This window comes from Lotus japonicus, chromosome 6, assembly GCF_012489685.1.
Source record: "Lotus japonicus ecotype B-129 chromosome 6, LjGifu_v1.2".
Lineage (NCBI taxonomy): Eukaryota > Viridiplantae > Streptophyta > Magnoliopsida > Fabales > Fabaceae > Lotus > Lotus japonicus.
Genome location: NC_080046.1, coordinates 54,968,321 through 54,994,291, shown reverse-complemented (window position 1 = coordinate 54,994,291; position 25,971 = coordinate 54,968,321). Strand labels below are relative to the sequence as shown.

At 35.2% G+C, this 25,971-nt stretch overlaps 1 long non-coding RNA gene across 6 annotated transcripts; it reads left to right on the top strand.

Moving 5' to 3' along the window:
* Positions 1 to 20,931: 20,931 nt before the first annotated feature.
* Positions 20,932 to 25,142, top strand: LOC130726283 (uncharacterized). Of its 6 annotated transcripts, none has more exons than XR_009014780.1 (6): positions 20,936 to 21,140; positions 23,528 to 23,679; positions 23,972 to 24,049; positions 24,229 to 24,301; positions 24,500 to 24,549; positions 24,780 to 25,142. It is a non-coding gene; the product is annotated as an uncharacterized LOC130726283 (long non-coding RNA). The 6 variants fall into 6 exon arrangements; XR_009014779.1 differs by having other exon boundaries at positions 23,963 to 24,049; XR_009014781.1 differs by having other exon boundaries at positions 20,937 to 21,140; positions 23,528 to 23,609.
* Positions 25,143 to 25,971: the final 829 nt, after the last annotated feature.

Sequence of the window (25,971 nt, the reverse complement as noted above, 5' to 3'; positions counted from 1 at the left end):
AGAGCAATCAGGAATCTCAAGGGAGGAAAATGAAACAAGTTTGGAAGGTGAAACATAGCAACATGAATCATAATTCCATTTTCACTCCACATGACTACCATTGCATCTATCAAATTAAGAAGGATGATGTTGATAGGATAGATAGAACGGTTGTGGCATCCTTGAGAGTGGCACAAGATCCTGTCTCTCTAAGGAACTTTCTTATAGCAAATGGAATGTTTAATGTTAATATATCACCCATGGGGGGCAAAAGAAGTGGCAATGGTTTTTAACACAAGACCAGATATGTTGGAGTTTCTAAAAAAAGAGAGGGATTGGATGCGTAAGAAATTTGAATTATTTACCCCTGCAGACAAATTCTCAGTACCTACGAGACATTTGGTGTGGCTAAAACTCACAAAGGTACCCCTTGGAGCTTGGAATGAACACTTCTTTGCCACCATTGCTAGCTTTCTAGGGACCTTCATCTGTGTTGACGAAATCACTCGAACTCATGGTAGATATGATCTAGCAAGGGTGTTAATCAGCTCTTCAGTACCGTTCATTCAGCAACAAGTGTTCAAGGTGAAGATTGATGATGAGGTAAAAGAAATCATTGTTCAAATGGATGAAAGCAATCAACAGAAGTCTCCACCCCATCAATCTGAATCAGGTTACACTTCTTCCTTTGTTTCAGTTTGGAGGGACGATCGGGTTTCTGAGGACTTGGTGGTGCCGGCAACGCAGAGCTCCGACGACCTTTCTCTTCTTGATGGCGTTAATGAGACTGTTGACTCTAGTGGGCCATCTCCACCTACAGGTCAGAACCTACAGCTAGAGTGTGTGCAGAGAGAGACCTCCATCAAGCCAATTAGAAGTGATTTGTACACCTTTTTCTTGTAAATTTTTTTGAAATCACTGACAGAGGAAGGACAAAGATACATCATCAATTTGGACCTTGGGAAGATTGTAGTTTGTAGAGGTGAGTGTAATGTCCTACAGTTTTCTTTTTATAATCAGATTTCCCATCATCTGCCTAAACCGCCCTGTGTGACTGTGAACCCCAACCTTCTTCTCACACACGTGAAGGCTAAGTCAACCTTTTTGCCGGCAACACCTTTAGGTCAGGAAACGATTAGCATCTTGAAACCGGGTCAAACAGTGGGCTCCTCAAGTGGGCCATTAAATCTAATTACAACAGTTGGGCCTCAAATAAATATTTCTAGCATTTTTATTGACCTGGGTCGGGTCTCTATATCCGACCCAAATCAAGTAGCATCGTTTATCTGAAACACTGATGAAAGAGAGCTGTCGCGTGAAGTGGTCCAAGAACCTCCAATTTTCGCTGTGCCTTCACTGACCTAGGAGATACCGACCCCGACGGTGGTCCAGCGTCGGAGGGGCCGCCCAAAGAGCTCCAACGCTCAGCTCTTGCATCATAGCCACTCTCCCCAAGCTGCCTCTTCGACCCATGTTGTTGCTACTAGTGTGCATGAATCCGAGGTGTTAGAAGGGGATCAAAATCTTCAATCATCTGAAGACAACATTCTCATTAGGGCCAGAAGGGCTTATCTAGTGGGTTCTAGAGTGGGAGTGGTTTTCAATTGCTCAGAGGAAAAAGCTATTGAAGGATTCAAGAAACAAATTCAGGCGCATAGACCAAATAGAAGGTGAGGCTATATTTCGGTGAAGAGAAATTGGCTGACTGGTATCGTTAGCGGTTTGGGGAAATCGAAGAAAAGAAATGTGTTAAAGCAGGCTCTGAAGAAGCTATTTTTTGACTAAAGGAGTTTTATGCGCAAGGGGCTTCCGGATTATAACAGATGATTCATGAAATAAAATTCTTCTGGCTTGGGTCGAGATATAAGTCGAACATGTGGCCTCTGATTTGCAGGATGCCCTTTATTTTTCTCAACATACAAGCAGTTTTGGCATGTGTTTTGTCACCTATTGTAAAGGTCTGGCTGCTTCTGATTTGGGCTAGTGGGCATAGGGAGTTGCAGGTTTGCTTGGAGCTGCAGGAAAACACTTTATGGAGTCGCTAATCCTCCAGTCTTTCGATTTACAAGAGCTGGATTTCATAGAAAGATTCAATGTCCCATCTCAGAGTGGTAGAATTAAGTCTCTGTAGAGTAACCATTTCAGATCCTTTCAATTTGGACCACGTTGTGTGCACACTTTGGCAAGCTATGCCATCTTGTAAACGAAGAGTTAATTGAGTAGCTATCGTGATGCCTAGGCCTCACCAAACTTACAAGAATTTTCCAAGGATATAACTGATCTTTCAATTCCTCTTTACACATTGCTACGAGGCCCTTAGATTGAGCACTTTTCTGGTTGTTGTGGGGTGGAATGCTGATTATTGGTTGTGGTGAACATTGGCTCATGACTTTGGGGCCTATTCTTATTGCTGGGTGTTGCTTTTTTCAGTGCAATTCTGCTTTTTAGTTCTTTCCTATGTAGTTGTTTTAGTTTAGTCTTTTCTTTGTTTCAATTCATGTATGGTTTCAGTTCTCTTTTCTCACTTGGGAGAGATTGTTCCCAAGTTTTTTTATCTATTTATATATAATGACTTTTGTTTTCAAAAAAAAAAATTATTCATATGACCCTTACCTAATAACTTTATCTTTTTGAAAGAATTAATTGTTTAACAGAAAATATCCATTGATAAAGTAAATTTTCTATAAAGCAGAACTCTAATTTCTAAAAAACTAACTTAAAATTTGCTTAGCCCCTTGTGCGTTGTGTGTACCTTGACATGAGTATTTATCATGGGATCTTCTTTTATTCAATAATACTAGTGTTTTTTTCCCGTGCGTTGCACGGGGAATATGTCTATTGTATTTGATACATCAATTAATCATGAATGTGATTATGCATGTTCGTTTGAATTTATTATGTTGCGGGACGAAGAGGTTGGGGGTGGGGAGAAGGATTCTGAAACAAAACATACCATTGGGATACCTTAAAGATGCTCACCATGTCTCTGAAACTAAAAGTAACCCAAACAATCAAAACATGAATCTTTCACTTCAATCCACAACACCAATTTTGTTTTAAAAAAAGATGGACCTTGTTAAGGGGAAAAGTACAATAAAAACATTTCAAACAGTTCTACTTATGCTTAAATAATCTGACTTGATTAATTAACATAGTAAAAGAAGCTTAATACATAGATTAATCCACATGAAGCAGAAAAAGACATAAGAATGAGATAGAAGAGGAAATGCACCAAAATCATCGTAATATAGTAGTGTTACATCCAAAATCTTTGGTTGTAACACTACTATATGTCGTCAAGGGGTTTGTTAGAAGGACACAAAATTTATTTATAACAAATGAAATAATATGGTGATTATATGTATATTTACATAGAATTTTATGAATTGATTACCAGAAGCATTCTTCCAACGTTACTGCCACCATAGATTCTGTGAACTGTCAAATATCTTTGAGGATCATTGGGAGTGAAGTAAGGAGAGAAATGCAATCTGAAAGGCACTTCATCCCCTGGTTCTTGCAAGCTACACAACGACCTAATATCATGGTCCAAATAAATAATCCTCAAAAAATTGAAAACATATCCAATAAGTGAATATTCTGCACCCCGAAGATTTTCTTTTCCTCAATCCTTTTGCTTTTGATTAAGAAGAGAAAAGCAGGAATCCTTGAAAAATATGACGTCTTACAATTAGTTGAAGAACAAAATCAATTCATGAAGAAGATTGAAACAGAAACCCAAAATGAAGGCTTGAAGAACAAAAAACCCTCCTTCACCAATTTGATAGGACTGTGGTAAAAGAATTGTATCTAGTGTATTTGTGAATTTTGGGATGGAACCCTTGTGAAACAAAAAATCAAAGGCACATTTCAGTCAAGAGAAACAAAAAATGGTGCAATGCCCCACATGTGCACACTCCAACAAATTATCTATATATGTGAGAAAAAAACAAAATAATTCTCCCACCCAAAATAATTGTGGTTACTTTACCAATGAACTTATACTAACAATCAATTTAAATTGAACTTAAGGAAATATATAGAGCAAAGTAAGATAAGTCACCCAATTGACATACTAAAACATGATTATATGCAAAACTGATGAGTTTGAGGAAAACATGAACCAACCTTAAGAATGGGCTAAACATACTCATGAAGATTAAATATGAGCTCTTCATATGCTTTCATCAATTTGACTGACCTGTGCATCATAAAAAAAATAAAATTAGTAAGTTCTGCATCATTCACATACAGTGCAAATAGTATGCTTATACACACAGCTCAAACATGATGAATAAAAAGGAGCAAAATTTGAGAAATGAATATAAATCAGGCTATCCTAAGTTTCGTGAATTTCTACAAATTATACCAAAATCTGGTTTAGAATAGCTTCACACACATGGATTTCTACAAACTATACCAAAATCTGGTTTAAAAAAAATACGAAAGCGAAAGGAGAACAATAGAAAAAACATTACATCAGAATCAAAACATTACGTCTTCAATAATAATTCGTTAAAGGGGTCTCTTGCATATGCAAAAATTTGTAAACTTTTGGATCGAAACACACAAAATATGTGAAATTTAAGAATCCAGGATTAAATTACGAACAAAGGATAAACTGAAATGGCACAAACCATCAATCACAACATGATAAACTCTACTTCACGTAACATCATCTTATGGCATACCTCTGTCCTAATCGCGACATGTGGCAGAGGTAGAAATAGCAGCTATCAAATCTCTACGTGTCCATGGTAGCTTTGTGGACCCTAAGCACAAAATCAACTACCTTTTCTTAGAATTAGCATTAAATTAATAATAAGATAAATTAAGATAAAATCAAGAAATAAACAACCTAAATCCTAATCAAATCTAAACTTTAAAAAGGTACTAAATAAAGATAGATAAAAACTACCAAAATCTAGCAAATCACAATAAAAACTCATAAAATCCTGAATTAAATAAAAATATGAAAATTCAATAAAAATACCATAAAAATTCATTTATACTCTAAAAATAACTCAAAAATAAAATAAAATATTTCACGAAATTAAAAATAAATAAATAATAAATAAAGATAGATAAAAACTATCAAATCACAATAAAAACTCATAAAATTCTGCATTAATTAAAAATCCGAAAATTAAATAAAAATTAATTATTATACTCTATAAATAAATGTAAAATAAAATAAAATATTTCCCGGAAGTAAAATTAAATAAATAATAAGATAAAATTAAGAAATAAACAATCTAAATCCTAATCAAATCTAAAATTTAAAAAGGTACTAAATAAAGATAGATAAAAACTACCAAATCTAGTAAATCACAATAAAAACTCATAAAATCCTGAACTAATTAAAAAACCGAAAATTCAAGAAAAATTAATTAATATAACTAAAAATAAATCTAAAATAAAATAAAATATTTTATAGAATTAAAATTAAATAAATAATAAGATAAATTAAGATAAAATTAAGAAATAAACAACCTAAATCCCAATCAAATCTAATATTAAAAAAGGTACTAAATAAAGATAGATAAAAACTAACAAAATATAGCAAATCACAATAAAAACTCATAAAATCCCGATTTAATAAAAAATTAGAAAATTCAATAAAAATTATTTAATATATTCTAAAAATAAATTTAAAATAAATTAAAAGACCAAATCTTATCTTTTAAAATAATATCAATCAATTATTTTAGAATATATAAAATTAAAAGATATATCAATTGGAAATTATATCTTCTAAAATAATATCAATCAATTAGTTTAGAATATATAAATTAAAACATATATGAATTGAAAATTCTACCCTCTAACAAATTGACACGTGGAATAATTTTTATGAGAATTAATCTGGTGCTGACACGTCACTATGGAAGTTCTTCTTTTCTAATATATATTGATATTGATATTGATTGATATTGATATTGATATTGATATTGATATTGATGATATTCCATCTTACCAAAAAAAGAAAAAAACTAAGAGAGTAGAAATGCAATTTCATCAATTTTCTGGGCAGTCTTTCATTAACATAAAAAATATAACTGTCTCAGCTTATGAGGGGGTTTCTAGTAAAAGAAAATTTGTAGAACATGGAAATGAATAATTGGCTCAAAATTATGGTGTTAATGTGTCGTACTTTAAATAATGCGTATCAATAAATTAAAAAACATACATGTAATTGAGTCATGTATTTGTATTAATATTTTTTTTATAAATTTTAAATGTTAATATTTTTATCATTACTTGCTAAGTAATTCATAATACCATTCTCGACTCTTTACTTTCTTTGCATCACAAAAATTTTATTCCAAAGAAATAGAACTGCAGATGTCACCCTCCCTGTTGTCAATAAGCCTCGACGGCCAAAACTTTATCGCTTCATCGACCATGAAATCTACTGAGTCACTCACGGTGTCACACTCAAAATAATATTTGGATACCACAAAATTTAACAACTAAAAATACTAAGTAAAACTAATCTAGCTTGATATCTGGCCTAGTAACATGTGCGGCCCACTAAAAGTTCAACCATTAACCTTCCCTAGCTTCATCTAAATTAATTGATTCGCAAACAATTTTTTTTTTGAACGTGGATTAGCAAACATTATTTTATAAGAAGAAGGCTGAATCTAATCTTTTTTTCAAAAAAGAAAACTATTAGAAATTGCAAACTCTAATAAAACTTCTTTGGCTTCTAAAGTTTTCACAGAGATTGAATTAATCATTTTTGTGTGTAGCAAAAGAAAGAAACAACAGAGGAAGGAAAACAGGACCAAAGATAGCCAAGTGCAGCCAAAAACGCACAACACAGGAGACAAAGCAGCACCAGCCAAGGCTCAAAGGAAAACGAGACCAAACAGACCCAAGAGCACCATTGCAGATAGAAAAACCCCGAGAGCTCCATGGAAGCCAAGCACCTGACACAACCGCGTTTGATTCTGTGAAGACATGAACGACGCATGCCCATGCAATCCCACCTCCCTCATAAGCAAGTCGATAGCATTCAGCTCATTCAGGAAATTTGAATACAAGGGATCTTAGGAAATTTGATCATCGCCATCGCCATCTCAATTTCAATTTTTTTTCTTAATAAGTTACTCTCTTAGATTTATCTGTGGCTTTATAGTTTGTCCGAATTACGAGTAGATAAGTTGAATATGTTAGGGGAGAATAAACCCTTATTTTATTTGAATCTAAATTCAATTCCTAACTTTATTTTGATCTATCATCTTGAGATAGAATAGTTAATTATTATCATTTTTTATGTCTTTTGTATGACTGATAATCTTATGAATGCTACTATTAGATAGTATAATTAGCATGATCATGAATTCCCTAGAAATTGTTTAATTTGCAATTACATAAGCAATTTTTTAAAGAAAAGGATAATATTTATTTTAATTTATAAATTAGATTCAACTGCACAATTGATGAACATCATATGCCATAAAACTCATGCTACAATGCGCATGGATATTCGCAGGTACACAAGTTAATAAATGGACCACTAGTGTAACAATACCCAACACCCTGATTATACTTGCTAGCACATATTAAATTGCAGCAGCTATCACTGCATTTTGCACTGCACAATCCAAGACGAGTGATGCATAACTTTGAGGAGATTTTTGGGCCCTGAGGCCTACAACTGTAAGAACATAAGCACAAGCCTAAGTTAAATGACCCTCGTCCGCCATTGTGTCGGCCTTCACACTTCCGAGTACAACTTTCCACGGAACCACATTGATCCAAAGCTTCTAAACATGTATTTCCTTGCACCTTTACTTCTCCTGTGATTCAAAGTATAAAAACATGCGAAAGGTAAAAAATATATATATAATTCAACAATAAGTAATATTATTGTGGTTTCACATCATTTTTTTAAACTACCATCACAAGAAACTTACTGGCCAAAACAAGAACCAAGGTGATAAACACAGCACAATATTTTGTCATGGGGTTCATCAACATTTGGAATATTTTGCCTAATTTCTATAGTTTGGGTTCTCAAGTTTTTAGATGTGATATTTATACTTCTAGTAGAAGTTTTAAGTATTGATTAGAGGGTATTTTTAGACCATTGACTTTAATAAAATTATGTGAATGAAACTTTCTGACTATAAAGAGCATTTACTTCAATTAAATGTTATAGGTAATTATTTTGAATAAACTTAAATAGAATTTGGTATCCCTTAACAAATTTATCTCACTTATCATTTTTTATATTAATTAACTATAACTCTTATTTATTTCCTTCATTTTATTATAAATTATTTATTTTCTTCATTCAATGTACTCTATCTGTTTTAAAATAAGGGTTAAACATCATATTAGTCCCTGTTTTTGTGTCGTCATCTGACCTAGGTCCTACCCCAGAAAAATTATTGGAAAAAGTCCTCATATTTGAAATCATATGGAGCGGATCCTCGCTGGACCCTGGAGCTCCGACGAGTGCTGATTTGGATTGTTGACTAGGATAAAAATGCATACGTGGATTATAAAAATAAATTACACATCAAAAAAATAAATGATGCATTGCCCACCCGCTGCATCAGGAGGAGGTTGACGTTGATTCAGGTCCCGTTGGTGGTTTATGGAATGTGGTTTGGAAGGTGAATGCTCCAGAAAATATTCGTGTCTTCCTCTGGCTGGTCTTACATGATGCATTGCCCACCCGCTGCCTTCTGTTACGCCGTTCCTTGGCTACGTCCGCTTTGTGCCCTAGGTGTGGAGTTGGGGACGAATCGATTTTGCACTGTCTTCGTGACTGTGCGGATGCAAGACGCGTTTGGCGTGGCACCGGTTTCATTCTCCCTCAAGCATTTTATGCAGTCCAGAATTTTGGGGAGGTGCTGCGTATTTTTGATGGTTTTGGGTTGCATATCGTGCTGGCTACGGCTTGGGTGATTTGGAAGGAGCGCTGTCGTTTCGTTTTCGCGTCCCAGCACCTAGTGGTCCACAAGGTTATTCGTGAGGCACGGGAACTGTGGTTACTCATTGCTGATACGTATCACCGTGGAGCTACTTCGCCGGCGGTTCGCTGGGTTCGCTGGCAGCCCCCTAGGGAGAATTTTGTTGCTCTCAACACCGATGGCAGTTCGCTGGGGAATCCGGGTGCTGCGGGGATTGGTGGTGTCGTGCGATCTGAGCATGGGAACTGGCTCTTGGGTTATGCGGGTTCTATTGGTGAGGCAGATAGTTTGCTTGCGGAATTAGTGTCCATTCTTCGTGGGTTGGAAGTCTGCTGGGACCATGGGTATAGGCAGGTGGATTTGTTTTCAGATTCTCTGCTCGCTTTGGGTTTGATTATGGATCTGCATCCTGTCTTTCACCGCTATGCTGTGATTATTGGGCGGATTAAGACGTTACTTCAGCGGTCGTGGCAGGTTCGGTGTCAGCATATTCTTCGCGAGGGAAATTCGGTGGCGGATTTCTTAGCTAAGTATGGTGCATCTGCGCAGTCGGCGTTTTTGGTTTGGGCTTCTCCCCTGCAGAGTCTTGTGCCTATGTTGAGGGCGGATCAAGTGGGAACAGAGTTCATGAGAATTTAGTCTTTGTTTTTGTTTTTTTTGTAAGCTTTGTTTATCAAAAAATTATCCCAAATTAATTAGGAGCTTAAGGTTTAACCCTATTAACAGAAGAAAAAAAATCAGCATCTCTTATACAATACCCTACATTAATCTTCATCAATATTGGCCAGAAATCTTCAATCTTCTTTAACACCACCATGAGATTTAAGTCCTCGTGGTTATAACTCAGAAATCTAAGTCTAGTACAAGATAAACTTATGACAACATCCCTAAAATTGATGAGGTCAAGAGACAAATCAAGAAGCGGGTGAAGTGTTGTTTGTTATGTTGTAAAAATGGGTTTATCAAAAAACAATGTTGTAAAAAAGGTCCAAAGCTTCTTCCCTGTAGAAGTTTCACCGGGACAAGGGTAATTTTCATCATCCTCTTCATCAATACCACCATGAGATTTGCTCCGGTACTCAGAACCATGCTCTTCTATATCATCTGTTGTTCCATTCACCTCCCACTCAAGGTCCTTGCCGTATCACCATAACCATCCTGGGTACCCACCACTTAAATTATCCAAAAATATAAGATCATCGCCTTCATCTTCTCATTATTGAACCTAGAAATTTTTTCCATAAATTCAACACATCATCTCCAACTCCTTCATCTCCTCCTCTTTCATCTTCTTCTTCTACTCCAACCAGAACCCCAAATCCCAACCCCACCACCACCACCACCTGCAACCGAAACCTCCACCCCCACCCCAACCAAAACCCAAACACCCACCTGGAACTAGATCTCTGAATCGAAACCCCCAAAAACCAGCATCTCCATAGTAAATCGAAAACCCTAGCAAGTATGTGAGGGACACACCATCGCTTCCTCCCTTATCAGCGGCAGCAGAAGTCGAGACCGATGCTTAGGCATCTGCAATAGGAGCGGGAGCGGGAGGAGCAGCGAAGCTATCATCATCGGATTTCGAAGATTCTTCTTCGCTCGAGTCATCATCATCAATTCTGGAAGCTTTGATGTGAGTTTAAGAAGGTTCTTCAAGTTGGTTATGGTAATTTGGAGCTTCGGATCTGAGGCATCGAAGAGTCATGTATGACGCCATGAATGAAGCTCCTCGCGCATGAGTTGACTATTGATGTTGGAAGAGAAATGCCAGCATTTTGAAGACATCGATAGACCTCATCTTGGAGAAGAAAGAAGAAACAAAAGTTGTGAAGGTAGAAGATGCAAGGTGAAATTGGGGAAGAAAAATGACACGAGGGAGAAGAGATGCAGAAGATGAACCCTAATTTAATTGGGATTAGGGTTAATTTGGGGGAGTTTGGATTTGTTAATTAGATCAAGATTAGTTAATTTTTTTGAACATGATTAGTTATTTAATTTAGGTTAGTTTTGGTTAATTGAGGTCATTAATATGGAATTTATTTTAATTTTTTAATTCCTATCAACTCACTTATCCTAGTCAGCGCGACACATCATCACTCACCGGAGCTTCTGGCTCCGACGAGGACCTGCTCCAAACGATTTACAAAGAAGAAGAGTTTTTTCAATAATTTTTCCGACGAGTGACCTAGTTCAGACTGCGAGACAAAAGACAAGGACCAATTTGAAGGTTAACCATTAAAGTAATTATCCACTTAAAGAAAAAAAATTATTTCATAATAACTGTTCACTAAGAATTTAAAATGAACATTAATTAATATTTTTCCACACATATAATGCCCATATGAGAATAATAAATGATGAGAGATAAAAATTTACTTCAAAAAGTAAACAAGGAAAACAATTTAAAAGAATTAACAAAATCAATTTTATTTCTTAATATGTGTGTTTCTTCTCTTTATGGACAATTATTTAAAATTGAGACAATAGAATTTAGAACTTGCGCATGATACTAGTAAAACTAAATAAGGGTATTTTAGTAAAATATGAGGGATGAAACTAAACCCTCCTCTTTGTAGTAAGAAGAAAATTGTACTGTCAATAATTGTTATCTTACCTATTGTGTCACATTTGTAAACAACATTATTTGTGGAATAGATTTAGTATCACTCTCACACTCCTAAAAATAATTTTTCTAATTAGATACATCCTCACACAAAGACATACATTAAGGTAGCGTTTGAAAGACAATGTGAAGAGAATGAAATAAGACATACAACTTCTGTCTCATGTTTGTATGTTTGTTAGATGGAACGATATAAGACTTAAAGCTCTAGAACGAGACACATTGATTCCATGGAAACTGGTTAAGCGAAGGAAAACAAAATGAAACACTATGCTAAAACTTTTTTTCGGTTCACCCCTTTAAAGATGGCGTATGCCATAGCTATGCCTTTTCTCATCCTTAGAGCATCTCAAATGCTAGTTCTTAGATGTGAGTTCTTATGCTAAGAACTAAGGACCAAGTTCTTAGGCATTGGAAGTGACTGACGTGAAACTCTTAGTTCTTAAAAATAAGAACCAGTTCTTATATAAACAATTTTGTTTTATGAGTTTTTAGCATAATTTTTTTTTCTCTTCTCCCTCTCTCCTCCAAATTGCTTTATTACTTTATGATTTTTATTTAATTTCTTTATGAAAATAAAAAGTATAAATTATGTAGTGTGGTGTGACCATATAAATAATGTTAAGAAATAAACATTACCAACCATGAGTTGCTAGTTGGGTTGCTTAAATAATATTCTGGTGTGTCCAAGATACCACATATGATTTAAACAACTTATGCAAATTTCGCTCCAACCACGGTTTCTTATTTTTTTTAGTTGGGTCTCACTATATCTCATATATTTATATTATTTCAAGGTCATGACACTATTCAAGGTTATGAAAGAGAAGATATAATTTTTTAGTAAAAAAAACAAGAAGAAAGAGAATAAGCAACCGTTGCTTATTTAAGCAACGTTGCGCCATGTCATGTTACTCCAATGGTGCTCCAAAATAAGCAACTTCGCTTAAGTACTCCAACTAGATTAAGCAACCCATTGAAGATGCTCTAAAAACTTGTGGTTGAAGCAAAATCTGTAAAAGTTGCTTGAGAATTACTTAAACATAGGTGGCAGTACAAGCCCACATGAATAGTGCTAAGAGCATCTTCAATGGTGGGATCTTATTTTGAGACTTAACTCACTTTTTGTGTGCCCAGACTGCCACATAGGATTTAAGACACTCATAAGGTCCCCGTGCTCATTTCACTCTAGTGTTTGAGATCTTATTTTACTTTTAACTGGACCCACGATACCCAATATATTTATATTATATATTTCCCTCCTTATTTTTCAGTTTGGTTTTAGTATTGAAGGAGAGAGAAAAAAATATTATTTTATTTAAGATCCCAGATTTGAGAGTACCAAAGCTAAGATCTCATGCCATGTAGGATAGCTCCAATGGTGGGATCTAATAACATCTGGATCTTATTTTAAGGTACTAAAATAAGGACTCCATTGGAGATGCTCTAAGAATTAAGAACCTAAGAACCTAGGGTGGGAAATGCTCTTATATCAATATAGATTTTAGGTCCCTTCTGTGGTGCCTCCTCTCAGGCGCAGGTATGGTGCCTCTGCCTATTTGGACTAGTAAGAATGTGACATGTATTAAATGAGGTTGACTTTTTAATTATTCTGAAATGATTTAAAATAATAGGAAATCAGGGGCGTAGCCAGGATTTTCACACCGCGGATGCTATTGATCAAACAAAGTATTTATATGTGCATGTTTGATAATACTTTAAAAAATTATTGTGGACAAAAATAATGTGAAGTTACTTTTACATACTATAATTTTGGTGCGTGATTTTTATTGTACATTCAAACATTCACTAAAAGAAAAAAATAATATTTTTCGTCATGAACAGAAGAGTACGTTTATATATCAATCACATGAATTACGAAACTACCAAAATTTATATCTCATATTTATCTCTTATTTAGCAATGAAATTTTTAGTAATTTTATATCTAATAGTTTTACATTATTTTACTCAAATAATATTCAGTTTTTAAACTTACTTATGGGTATAATTTCCACATACAAATTCTATTTTTTATACTTTATTTTATCAAATTTTATTATATCAAACATAATTTTATTAAATAGTGACTCTACATGGAAAATCAATTGATATTTTTTATAAATAAAATAAATATATAAATAGTTTGAGTATAAGAGATCTCAACAAAAAACTGTGTTTGTTATCTAAAAAAGTAATAGAAAACAACACATGAAAATTGGTATGAAATATTTATCATATTGACCAATGATGTTCTAGTGTTATGTTTAGTTTAGTGGTAATTGATTTTCATTATATTCTTCTTGGAATGGGTTCGACTCCCATTTGCACCGTTTTGTCCATTAAGGATTCGAACCTGAGTCCTGTATAAATATGATTATATTGCTTACCGCTGCACCTCCACGTAGTTTATGCTTTATTTTAACTTTTACATTATATTATCTTCATCCCGGGGGCTAGAAAAAATTTTCCATAGTATCAATATGAAAAACTAAAATATCCGGGGGTGCGGAGCACCGGTAAGCCACCCCGGTGGCTCCGCCCCTGTAGGAAATGATTTTCATAAAATATGGTTTTATAAAAGGCTTAAAGGGTCCAAAGGCCCCTGAGATTACAAAGGGAATCAAATCCAGTACCTAGAAAAATTTTACATCAAATTGGGTCCCTAAGAACATTTTTTTAATTCAATTAAGGTCAAATGTTGCCACAGCTCAATTTTGTCCTAGTCACTTTTACCACGTGGGCCTCATAAGGAAGAGTCGTGGCCCAACATGAGTCAAAGGAAGACCATATTAGACATCATAAGGAAGAGTGGCCCAAGATGAGTCTCAATGAAAGGAAAATCGAAGAAAGACCTCATAAGGAAGAGTGGTGGCCCAACATGAGTCCCATGATGGGAAAGTCGAAGGAAGACCATATTGGGCCTCATAAGGAAGAGTGGCCCAACATGAGTCATGGTGAAGCGAAAGTCGAAAAAGATCTTATTGGGCCTCATAAGGAAGAGTGATGCCTAACATGAGCCCCGGTGATTGAAAAGTCGAAGAAAGACCTTGTTGGGCCTCATAAGGAAGAGTGGTGACCCAAAATGAGTTCTGATGATGAGAAAGTCGATGAAAGACCTTATTGGACCTTATTGGGCATCATAAGGAAGAGTGGTGACCCAACATGAGTTCTAATGATGAGAAAGTCGAAGAAAGACCTTATTGGACCTTATTGAGCATGATAAGGAAGAATGGTGGCCCAACATGAGTCATAGTTAGTCATGAACCCAATAAATTCTAGTTTTTGACAATTAATTATAAAAATTGTTGCTAGCTTAGTGGTTGTTATAAATGTATGTTTGTTTGGGATCCCTGGTTCGATTTTTCTTGGCTAACTTTTTTAATGTTAAGAGTTACTCTTTAATTTTAACCATCTTGCACTATCGTTCCTCATCGGGACTTCCTCATCACGAAACTCCATAAGTTTATATTTAAATCATATTTGTAATTTTGGCGGTTGTAACGCATGCCAGTGGGGGTTTAAAACCGCCACTAATGCACCAAATGATTTTCACAAATGCACTATAATCAATTGAAATTGATGAATTAAAAACAAAGACTATCTCGTCTGAACAATGAACATATCCAAACTAACACTGCAATGGAAGTATTAAATTGCAAGACCATTAAAACATATTGCAAACCATAAGTATGCATTCTGCAAACCATAAATTAAACCCTCATCCAACCTCTGCTTTTTCTAATGTAACTTGCATCATTATTAAGCTTTCTTATACATAAACACATAAGTAAAAACATAAGATTACAATAAAAAACAAAAAAATTGATAGGCAAATAATATATAAAGGGAGTACAAGGGGTACTCCAACCCATAATACATAGTAAAATACATAGTAAAAGAGAGAAAGAATGGTACAAAACAGAAAAGCAAGATAATACAAAAGTACCAATATGAGGCACACCCCCTCCAAACTAAGATTATGAGGCCTTACCCATCTACTATTAAATCACCTTCCAGACCATATAATTGGATATAACCCAACTGCCCAACAAAAAAATACACAAACACTCACCTTAACCAAATTTATTCTTCAGTAACCCCACCAAATAACAAGACTCTGCACAACAAAATGCAGATTATGCAGAAAGGCATGAACAATGCATCTGACTAATTGCCACACTCAAAGGACAGAAAACAGCAGGAGGTATGCTTATGCAGCAGAAGCTAAAGCCCACCAAAAAGAAATCAACAACCAAGATATCCCACAAAAGCCAAGATCATAATATCGAACCCTATGAAAATTATTTGTCGAGAGAGACTGTCACTGTATCTCCTAACCTGTGAATGACAAAAAAAATAATTCTTTACTATTATTATCGAAAAATAATGACACTATAAATAATTTAAAAATAGTAAAAATTATTCATTCATATGTTCCTTAGGCAGAGAAGCATGCAAATGGATCTGCAACATATTCGCAGAAGCATTTGAGTTGTGTTGGTGATTGGATTGAAGCATACAGGGAAAACCGTGAAAAAGCACAAACTTGTGGGAAATCACAGAAGCAGTTTTCAAACATACAAGTCAAGCACATCAAGCAAAAGCACAAACACTTATAGCAGTATGCAGTAGGGTGGGAAAACTAATATCTTGCCATCTAATTTTTTAAACTCTGAATTTCATTACAGGCTCTGCTTAGTACTAATCTTCTATTACTTCAAGTAACAATAAGTCAATAACTATTCCAACCTTCAAAAATAAAAATAATCCAACAAACACATGCATTATTTGCAGAATCATGTAAAAATACAACGAACATTATTTGACATGGAGTGATGACATAGAGGAAGGAGAAAATCTATTTGGCCTTGCCATGTTCTGCATTAACTAGACATCGCGAGGAGACCCGCAGTGATGGGTTACTTTTACATATATGCTACTTTCATAAAAATGGAACTAAATTATCAACTATGATCTTTGACCAAAGACAACATAAACCAAACACAATTCAACACAAGCAACAAAACAATAATTCAGCTGAAACCCACTAATTAGAAAAAAGGAAAAATACTGAGTTTTGAGACTGCTCAACCTGTCAAAGCAAAATGCCTATGTAACACAACCTTGAGGTTCTCTTTCCTACCTACTTCGATATGTATAGAAAAAGCCAAAGTTGCAAACTTTACCTGAGCAAGGTTTCTTCAAAATTGGAAGCTAATTGGAATCCAAACCAATAATAAAAAAATAGAAAATATCAACCATATGAGAAGAGCCTCGAAGAGTAATGTTCGGGTGACGGTGGGGTGCCCAACGGCCGCCGCATCCTCCATCCACTCACCGTGAACCATATTCAGATTTGAAAAAGAAAAACAAATGAACAAAAATTGATTCAGACCCTTACCCAGATTCAGAAACATGCGATAGATAGACCCAAATTTGAAAACGAACGACAACAACAAAACATCAATCAATTTGAATACACTAAAAGAAAACCCTAAACCCAAACCTAATAATACAACATATACGGAGCAAACACACCTTGTTCCTTGGTCGGTGAGTGAGAACCAAAATGGAAGACGAAAAAGATTGAACGAAAATGATCCCTCCCCTGCGAAATACGAAGATTGGAAGATGACGAACTGTATATTTCAAGCTTTCTCTTTGATTAGTAACATGGAATCAGATCAGATAAAGAATCGAATATGAAGTGTGGAAGGTGAAGAAGCTAGGGTTCAGGATGAAGATGAAGAGCAAGCAATAAGATGAACTCAGAATATGAATAAGAACTTTGATGGTAAAAATTCTCACTCATGGTTAAAGATCATATCTAACTTTCAAACAATTGCTAAAAGACCCCTCTCAATTTAAAATAATAATTAATTTTTGATTTTCAGAAAACATATGAATTTGAAGGAAAAAAGAAAATCTGAACAAAATAATACACGTGGCAGTTTCTTATTCGCTAATGACCTTGGAGGCACCGGCCACACCCTTAAAAACTGAGAGGCACCACAGAATTTGCCGAGATTTTATTTTTGACCATAGGGAAGAGAGATAGACTTAAAAGAGCACACAACCCTCTCATACTCTCCATCTGAACGTTGACACACTTCACTTTTGTGCCTCCTCCACTCTCTAACGTCTCATGAATTATTCCAATGGGGAAGCCAAAGCCTTTCATCTTTTCCATCATTCTCCCCTTCTTCCTTTTCATCATAATTGCACTCTACAAACAACACCAACATTTTTCGTCTCTCAGGAATGAGATCCACCAACTTAACTCAAGGGTTTCAGCTTTAGGTTATTTCCTTATCAAACACACATCCTCCATCATCTTTTCATTATTCTTGCTTGCATGTCTTTGAATCCTGGACTTTTTTTTTATGTAAACTCTTGAAAATGCGTTATTCCTTTCACCCCTTCATTTTTATTAGTCTGGAAAATGCATGACTCTTATAACAACCAGCTTTCTAGTGGGACATTATTATTCTTAATTATTTGCTTAATTATTTTAAAATTTTCCCCTGTTCTTACTAATTTGTGTTTGTTGTTTTTTGAATGTTTTGAAGAATCCAACTTGGAGAAGAGTGACCGGGAACTGCAAAGTAAGGGGCATGATATTGCGCATATCGAGAAGATGATCTTGGAAAAAGAAGAAAGTGTTGCATCCCTGAAGAACAAATTTGACTCTTTTCAAGTGAGCTTTCTATATTTCTATTCAAAGACACTCTTTTATTTATTTATCAAAAAACATATATAGGCTGAAAATGATTGAGTTTTCTTATATATATATATATATATATATGTCCATTAAACTTCTGGGACAGTATGTCAGTATAGCTTCTATATATCACCTGTACAATAGTGAATAGCCCAATGAAGTCACCATGCATGTATTCCTATGAAAGAATTAGTACTCGTTAAAGCTAATATGAAGCAGAATCAATGAGGTCTATGAATCTCATACAGGGGATGCTTAGATGGAGACCTAGTCACACAGGAAAAAATAGTAATTTTTCATTTTTGAAATCAATATGAATAGATTGGAATTGCAGAATTTGGATCCTCTGCTTCCCCTGCACTACATAAGAAAAATGACAAATTTGTAAAAGTTTTGACTAATTTAACCTTTTATAAATCAATCTAGCCAAACCATTTAATATAAGAATCATGCAGGGCCAAAAATGTGCAGTAGAGAAGTAGAGAGCTGGAGAGTATATGACTGAGAAGATCGATCCATGTTGAAAATTCATGATAATTTCTTATTTTATTCATTTTGTTTTACAAACTCAAAATGATAAAGAAGTTTTATCTTCTGATCTTTCCTTTTCTTCAAAAATTTCCCATCCAAACATATACCCCCAATGAATTAGATAATCTACTTATACTCAGAAAAGCTGAATATTTTCTGGAATCTGTAAAATTGACTTGTATATGTTTGTCCTTGACCTTGAATATGCAAGTAGAATGAGCTTTTTTGCAACAACATGAAGAAAAAAACATTAGTTGTTTTACGAGCATATATACTTTGAACTTGACTAGCTTATCTTTCTATAGAAATTGCAAAAGTTTGTAATCATTTTGTCACTTATTAGGAAAAAAGATCAGTAGATGCCGAAGGCCAGATAAATAATGCGCCACCTTCTCAAGTTCCTGGAGATGAAAAGCAGGTTTAATTTGTTGTTGCATTGCTTTCATGCATGATCACTTTTTTGTGGCACCCTTTATATACCATCCATGTATAGTTGTTCTTGTTGCCTGAAGCTAATTAAGAATATCTTGAGCAAAAAGCAAATCTTTAGAAAATAATCAAGTTGCTAAGCAATCAATAACTTTGGGGTTGGTTAGGTCAACCTCTTGTAAACATTGTGAGTGTTAGTGAACAATGAAATTGCTAAACTCTACTCTAATTCTCATTCCAAACAAAACTACTTATACAATGTCCCTTTTTTTTTTGGTCAAGCGGTTAATAAATTTACAAACTAAGCTGAACACAGCACTCAGAAAACTAAGTCCCAGGCCAGGCCCAACTACAACTAACAAACATATCCTTTTGTGCTACTTTAATTTTTTTGTTCATAATTATGCCAATTTTTCCAAAATCTTGTAATTCAGTCACCTTATTCTAACTGACCTGGAATAGATTGAATTCAACATATTTGAATACGCAACCAAATCCTAACCAATTCGATCATGTTCGAGTCAAGTAGGTAAATAAAAGCTTCATTTTTTACTAATCCTAACCATCAAAGGGAAATAAAAGCTTGATCAGGATGTTTCAGGAATCATGTTTCATTTTTTATTGACTGAATTACCTGATTCCATTACGATCGGGTTTAATATCTCTTTACCAAATAAACCAATTAACTTATGATGCATTTTGGTAAACAAATTGGTTAATGCGCCATAAATTACAGCGCATATGATTTGATACAGGTTTGCTATTTTCTACAATTGCGCATATATTGTGCAGTTATCATGAGTGACTTGAAAATACATAAATAAAGTTGATGATTTCCTTGATGACTTGATCAAAACATAAATAGCCTTCTTTAATTTTCTTAATGAAGAATCAATTGTTGACTATGTTATCTAACTTTAAGCCTCATTTTGATTTTCTGATTGCTGAAACTGAAGGCCTATCACTCGTCCAAGAACACCTTTGTACCACTTGTTGCTGAGTTAAAAGGATCAGCAAAACTATTCATGAAGGTAATGATAAAATAAAATTGCATATCTTTTTAATTAATGTGTTCATAACTATCACTTTTGCTATATATGTCACCAATATTATATCATTGTTTTGACAGGAATCATACAAGTCTGCTCAACCGTATATCATTCAAATTGCATCGGTGACAAAGATTTACCTTGGTAAGGTCCTTGTAAGACTTGGAAAATTAAGCATGTTGTTTCTTACAGAACTTGTGGAACGATTGAATGACTTCTTAAACCAGCCTAGCTAGCTAGCACGATTCCATCCTAAGTGACTTGATTAATTAGAATGACCCGTGGCAGCTATTAATTAAGTCACTACAACATTTTTCACTTTAGACCACGCTAAATTCTTCAACGGAAGAAAAACCGTGGCCTAAGTATAGTATAAGCCACGGTTCAATAACTGTGGACCCTTGATGACCACGGATGAAGAAAAGCGTGGCCCCTACATTTTATTCCACGGTTCAACAGTTGTGGACGATTGATGGCTACGCCTTCCCAAACCGCGGAAACCTTATCCCACTAATATAACTGTGGCATAAAAATCTATATTTTTTTTTTGGACAGATTAATTTTCTTCCTCTAAAATTTTGTGATTCCCGCGCGTGTTTTTGTATCTGGCACAACTAGGATTAGTTTTTTATTAGAAAAAATTTAAAAGTAATAAAAGAAGAAAAAACCCTTAAAAATTAAACCCCTAAAACACTCTCTTCTCAGAACTTCACGATGATAAGAGAAAGTTTATGAACCCTAGCTTTCTCCATCTCAATTGATCGTGATCGACCCTCCTCCCTCCGCCGGCACCGCTCATCATCTCATCTCGCGCGACCCTTCTCTCCACCGGCACGACGCATCTTGCGTGACCCTCCCCTCTCCGCTGTTGAGGTATGTATTTATGTCTGTTGGGGTGGGTTTTTCTTTTCTGGGTGTTTTGATGCTTTCCTTGCCTCAATTAGTAGCATATTCTACTGTCCTCTGGTGCGTTTGGATCCTTGCCTGATGATTTGGGTTGTAATTCATGGTGGGGTTCTTTTTTCTGATTTTGGTTCCCATCTATCATGCTAAAATCGTTGCATGTTGGAGGGATTTTGGTGGGGAGTTATCTGTCCGTGGAAAATGGTTCTATTGATGTTTGTTATCTTTGAGAAAAACTATTCTATAAGCATTACTACAACATATAAATATCAACCAAATTATTGAAAGGTGTCAAACTGAAGGCATTTTATTATGACAATTTCTCAAGCGGGGAGTAGATCCTTCTTAACTTAGTTTTTCATAAAGCAACAAACTTGATGCAATTAAAATCTTGATAGGACCATCATAACATAAATCCTGCTCGTTCTTGTAGGTCATGTAAGATCAAGCTTTGATCTAGTAGTACAACTCTATGTTTTGATGATTACAAGTTAACCTTTTGATATGAACAATTGTGGTACTCTAACGTGTTTTTCTGAGTGTGCTATTTACAGGCTCTGACCTCAACTCAATCTCACACAAATCAGAAGCACTGTGTATAAAGAGTGACCCAAGCAACGCTTTCGCATTCACCATGTTCAGTATGAACAGTGGAAAAGCTTCAGAAGTTCTGAAGCTATACAAACTCTGATGTGGACTCAGTCGCTAGAAGCTCTGAAGATCCAGAAGTTCTGATAACCAAGAAACACTGAAGGTTCAGATGTTCTGATGGTGTAGAAGACTCTGAAGATCCAGAAGCTGAATAGTGGAAACTCTGAAGTCCAGAAGCAAGAAACTCTGAAGGCCATGTTCTTCCCTCTGAGTTCAGAATCAGAAGATACAATGGTCAGAGGATCTGTGCTTTCCCTCTGACTCTGATCAACCGGCTTCACAAGTTCCAATATGAAGTATTCCCCTGATCAGAAGTCTCCTAGGTTAAAAGGTCAAGTCGCTATCCAAGTACAAAAGCAAGTGTACCTTCCTGACGACCTACCTAACGTTCTCAGCCACAGCAGAAGCTGGATTTTCCAGAACTTCCCTCCAACGGTAGCATTTCCCATGCAACGCTCAACCCTAATCCTTGGAGTATATATAAAGGCTGAAGATTGAAAGAAGCGGCTAAGAAACTAAGTAGAAGCAATACACACGCGCAAGACATATTCAAAATATTCTAAGCTTTCTTTCATCTTGAAATTCATTGTGTTTACTATAAGCTTTTTAGAAGCACTTTCTTTGTAAACAAGAACTTCATATACAGTTGTATAGTTTGCCTTTAGGAGATCAAGGTTGATCGGATCCTAGAGAAGACTAAGAGAGTGAATCTTAGTGTAAGCTAAGTCAGTGTAATTGTTAGTCACTTGTAGGTTTCAAGTGCAGTTGTAACTCTTACCTGATTAGTGGATTGCCTTCATTCTAAGAAGGAAGAAATCACCTTAACGGGTGGACTGGAGTAGCTTGAGTGATTTATCAAGTGAACCAGGATAAAATCCTTGTGTGCTTTTCTATCTCTTATCTTTAGCACTTAAGTTCTCGAAAGATTTGCCAAAATCTTTAAGGTGGAAGTCTTGTACTGAAAACGTTATTCAAACCCCCCCTTTCTACCGTTTTTCATACCTTCAGGTCAGTGCATCAACATAAGAAAATCTTGTCACAATGTGACCTATGACACCTCACATGCATACTCAACAACTTAAAGGAGCATTCTGTTTTTATTTTAATTTGGAATTGGTCAAAGGCAGGGTCTAACTACCTCAGTTTCTCAAGTGGAACACAACCCAAATCAATGTTGCAAAACATATATCGCATCTTAATCCACTATACTTGAATTTTTTTCCCTCTCGTATCTATCTGTATCATGGCCCTTCACAATAGAAAATTTAGTAGAGACTCAAATTTTTGTGGTTACTAGTTGAGACTCAATTGGTATATATAGGCAGAGTAAAAAGATGCAGAAAATATAATTAAAATGAGTACAGGTTGGGTGTGTCTCTCTAAGGGATGCTTCGGCTGGCTGGAGTGGAAATTGTTGGGGAAATTATCGTGCCTTTCATTAATTCCTTGATATCTTGCTTATAGTTTTGGTTTTACTGCACAATTGATATCTTGAAATGCAATTCTGCTCTAGCTTAATCACTTCTCTTGTAGGTCATTAAAATTGAATAGTTGCTTGTTGTCCTTTGAATTATACTTTTATGCTCTAGTTTTCATGTTGGGGTGGGCTATAGGCTTGGAGCGGTTTGTTTCCTTGGATCTTTAGTAGCTGCAAGATTCCTAACGTTTTACCCTATGCTTTTCTATGCTTTCCTTGGCTGTTACAGGTTGATGAGGACATGTTAATATTGGTTAGAGGTTGTGTTAAGCCATTAAGGCAGCAAGGGGGTCATGGTGTACTTTTACTAGGTGATTTGGTTTTTATGACTGAGTTGATGATTCTGGTTCGTGATCCTTATGTTGGGTGTTAACTGGCGAGGTCTAATCTATGCTTGGAGCTGTTCCAAGCTGGTTCCAAAGTTTTTATAAGCTTTTATTTCTCGATTTTTAGTATCCATGTAAATGTAATGTATCTTTTGCGATTTAAAGTTGGTGTTGTTTGGGATTTGGAATTGACATAGAATGTAGAATTAAATGCTACTGGAGAATGCTGAATTTTTCATAGATATTTATATTGTTTGCATTATGTGTCAAGTTATCTATTACATTTGCATCAATTAGAATCTGCCTTGAACTAACTCTTCTCTTGCACTTATTTCTAGTGCTTACAGATTAAGTAGGGCTGTATCATCTGTGATGTTTGCATGGGCAAGTACTTTTGTGGGACATGCAAACTCTTTGATGATGGTGTAAGTGATTCATCTTGGAACTGAAGAACTTTGTGTGTGAGATGTTCATAAACTGGTGCTTGTTCTTTTACTAAATGTAGCATGTAGTTTGGTGATGAAATATGTAGTTTGGTCCAAACTAATATTATTAATTTCTTTTATCCTCTTCTTCTTTCCTTATTTCTGTGTTTTATGAACAGGTGCTCATTACTAAACCTAAGGTTCTCAACTAAGAAAGATCCAGAGTGGCTAAAGGACTTAAGGGAACAAGAGGTAAAGATTGTAGAAAGTTGCTTGTGAATATTTTCTTGTTAAAATCTAGATAGCAATTCAGAACAATGGACATTTTCTTGTGAATTTTCATTTGTGGCATAAAATGTGATACCAACTTCACCATCTATAGTCTTCTCTAGTCCAAAGATTTTTTTCTTTACTAGAAGTTCATCAAGTCCTCCTATTTTTTGTTTTCAGGTTGTCATCAAATGTGACGAAGGAATCCAAATGAATCTGTTATGATTTAGGTAATTCTCAACTAAGCCAAACTCGTTTTGTCACAACTTTTTTATCTCCCGATTGAAGGTATAGCCTGATAATTGAATATGAGCTTGACATGTATGTAGTTTAACTATGTCAGTGGATAACTTGTGCAGACAAGTACTCTATTTCGAACTTTTAGCACTAATTATTAATATTCTCTTGATAACTTCATATCACGTTGAAATTTTTATTTTGTCCATTTTTTACATGGCAGACTATACTGATTTGTTGCAATTGAAGTTGGAATGGCTCCAAATGTTTTCTATTGTCTCAAGATTTTGAAGCCTCCGCATATCCACTTGTCCTGGCTTAGGATTTGGACATAAAGAAATGGCACATACTTATCCATTTGTTTTTGCAAATTTAACCCATGGTCAGAATTTTATCCTCTATTCTATGCTATTTTATAGAGTAACCCCAGATGCTTGCTGTTATGGCTTGTCATAGGCTGAGATGTGATTTAAGTAGGCCAAATAAGAATTAGGCCTTCTTCACTTTAACTTCTTCCTGAACATTTAAAGTTCTTCAGAACATCATTTATTTGAGTTAATAGATTTCTTTTGATTGTTGTTTGATACCTTTGTTTCAGTTTCCTTTTCATTCAATTTTGGGTCGCCAATAATACTTTTAGAGGACGATTGGATCTAGATGGTTAGGTAATATGTTGTTAAGTAAATTGTTAGAAATTTCTTATCATGTTAGCACACCTATCTATCATTATATTAGGCTTAAAATTTAAATGTTAGATTGCAAGCTCAGGTGAAAAAAAAGTAGCTGAAAAGGTAAAAAAAAAACACTTTGATGGCCACGGTTAAAAAACTGTGGCAGAAAAGACATTAGTAAACCGTGGCATTAATGGCACAGAGAAACCGTGGCAAATGTTTTAAATAAACCATGGTTGAAATTTCTAGAGCCACGGTTTCTCAAACGCGGTATTATATAAACCGTGGCGTTAGGATTTTGTGAGAACCGTGGCGTTAACTTGATAAAACCGTGGCACTTGGGCTTAGCCACGGCCGCATACACTGCGACACGAAAACCGTTGCCAAACCGCGGCGTAAGCTTTCAGCCACGGTTTTTTAACATGTTGCCGCGGTTTTCTGTCCGCGGCAGAAGGCCAAAAATGTTGTAGTGAGTTGAAGGGTATTAAGTAGGCATGAGTTCTTCAATGGTGAGATAGTGTTGAGTGAACTATATAAGTACTCTCTTAATTTATTTTGAGCAGTGGTGGCTTAATTTGTTTGAACAAACTTTGGCAAGAAACCCAAGTATTTTACGTTTCTCCAATTAAAATTGATGTTGGGCAAGAAAGACATAGGATTGATGCAATATAAGGATATTGTGAACCAATCACAATGATTTGTTTCCCTTTGTCTAAAAATCATTCGCATCAAGCAAGCATTTTC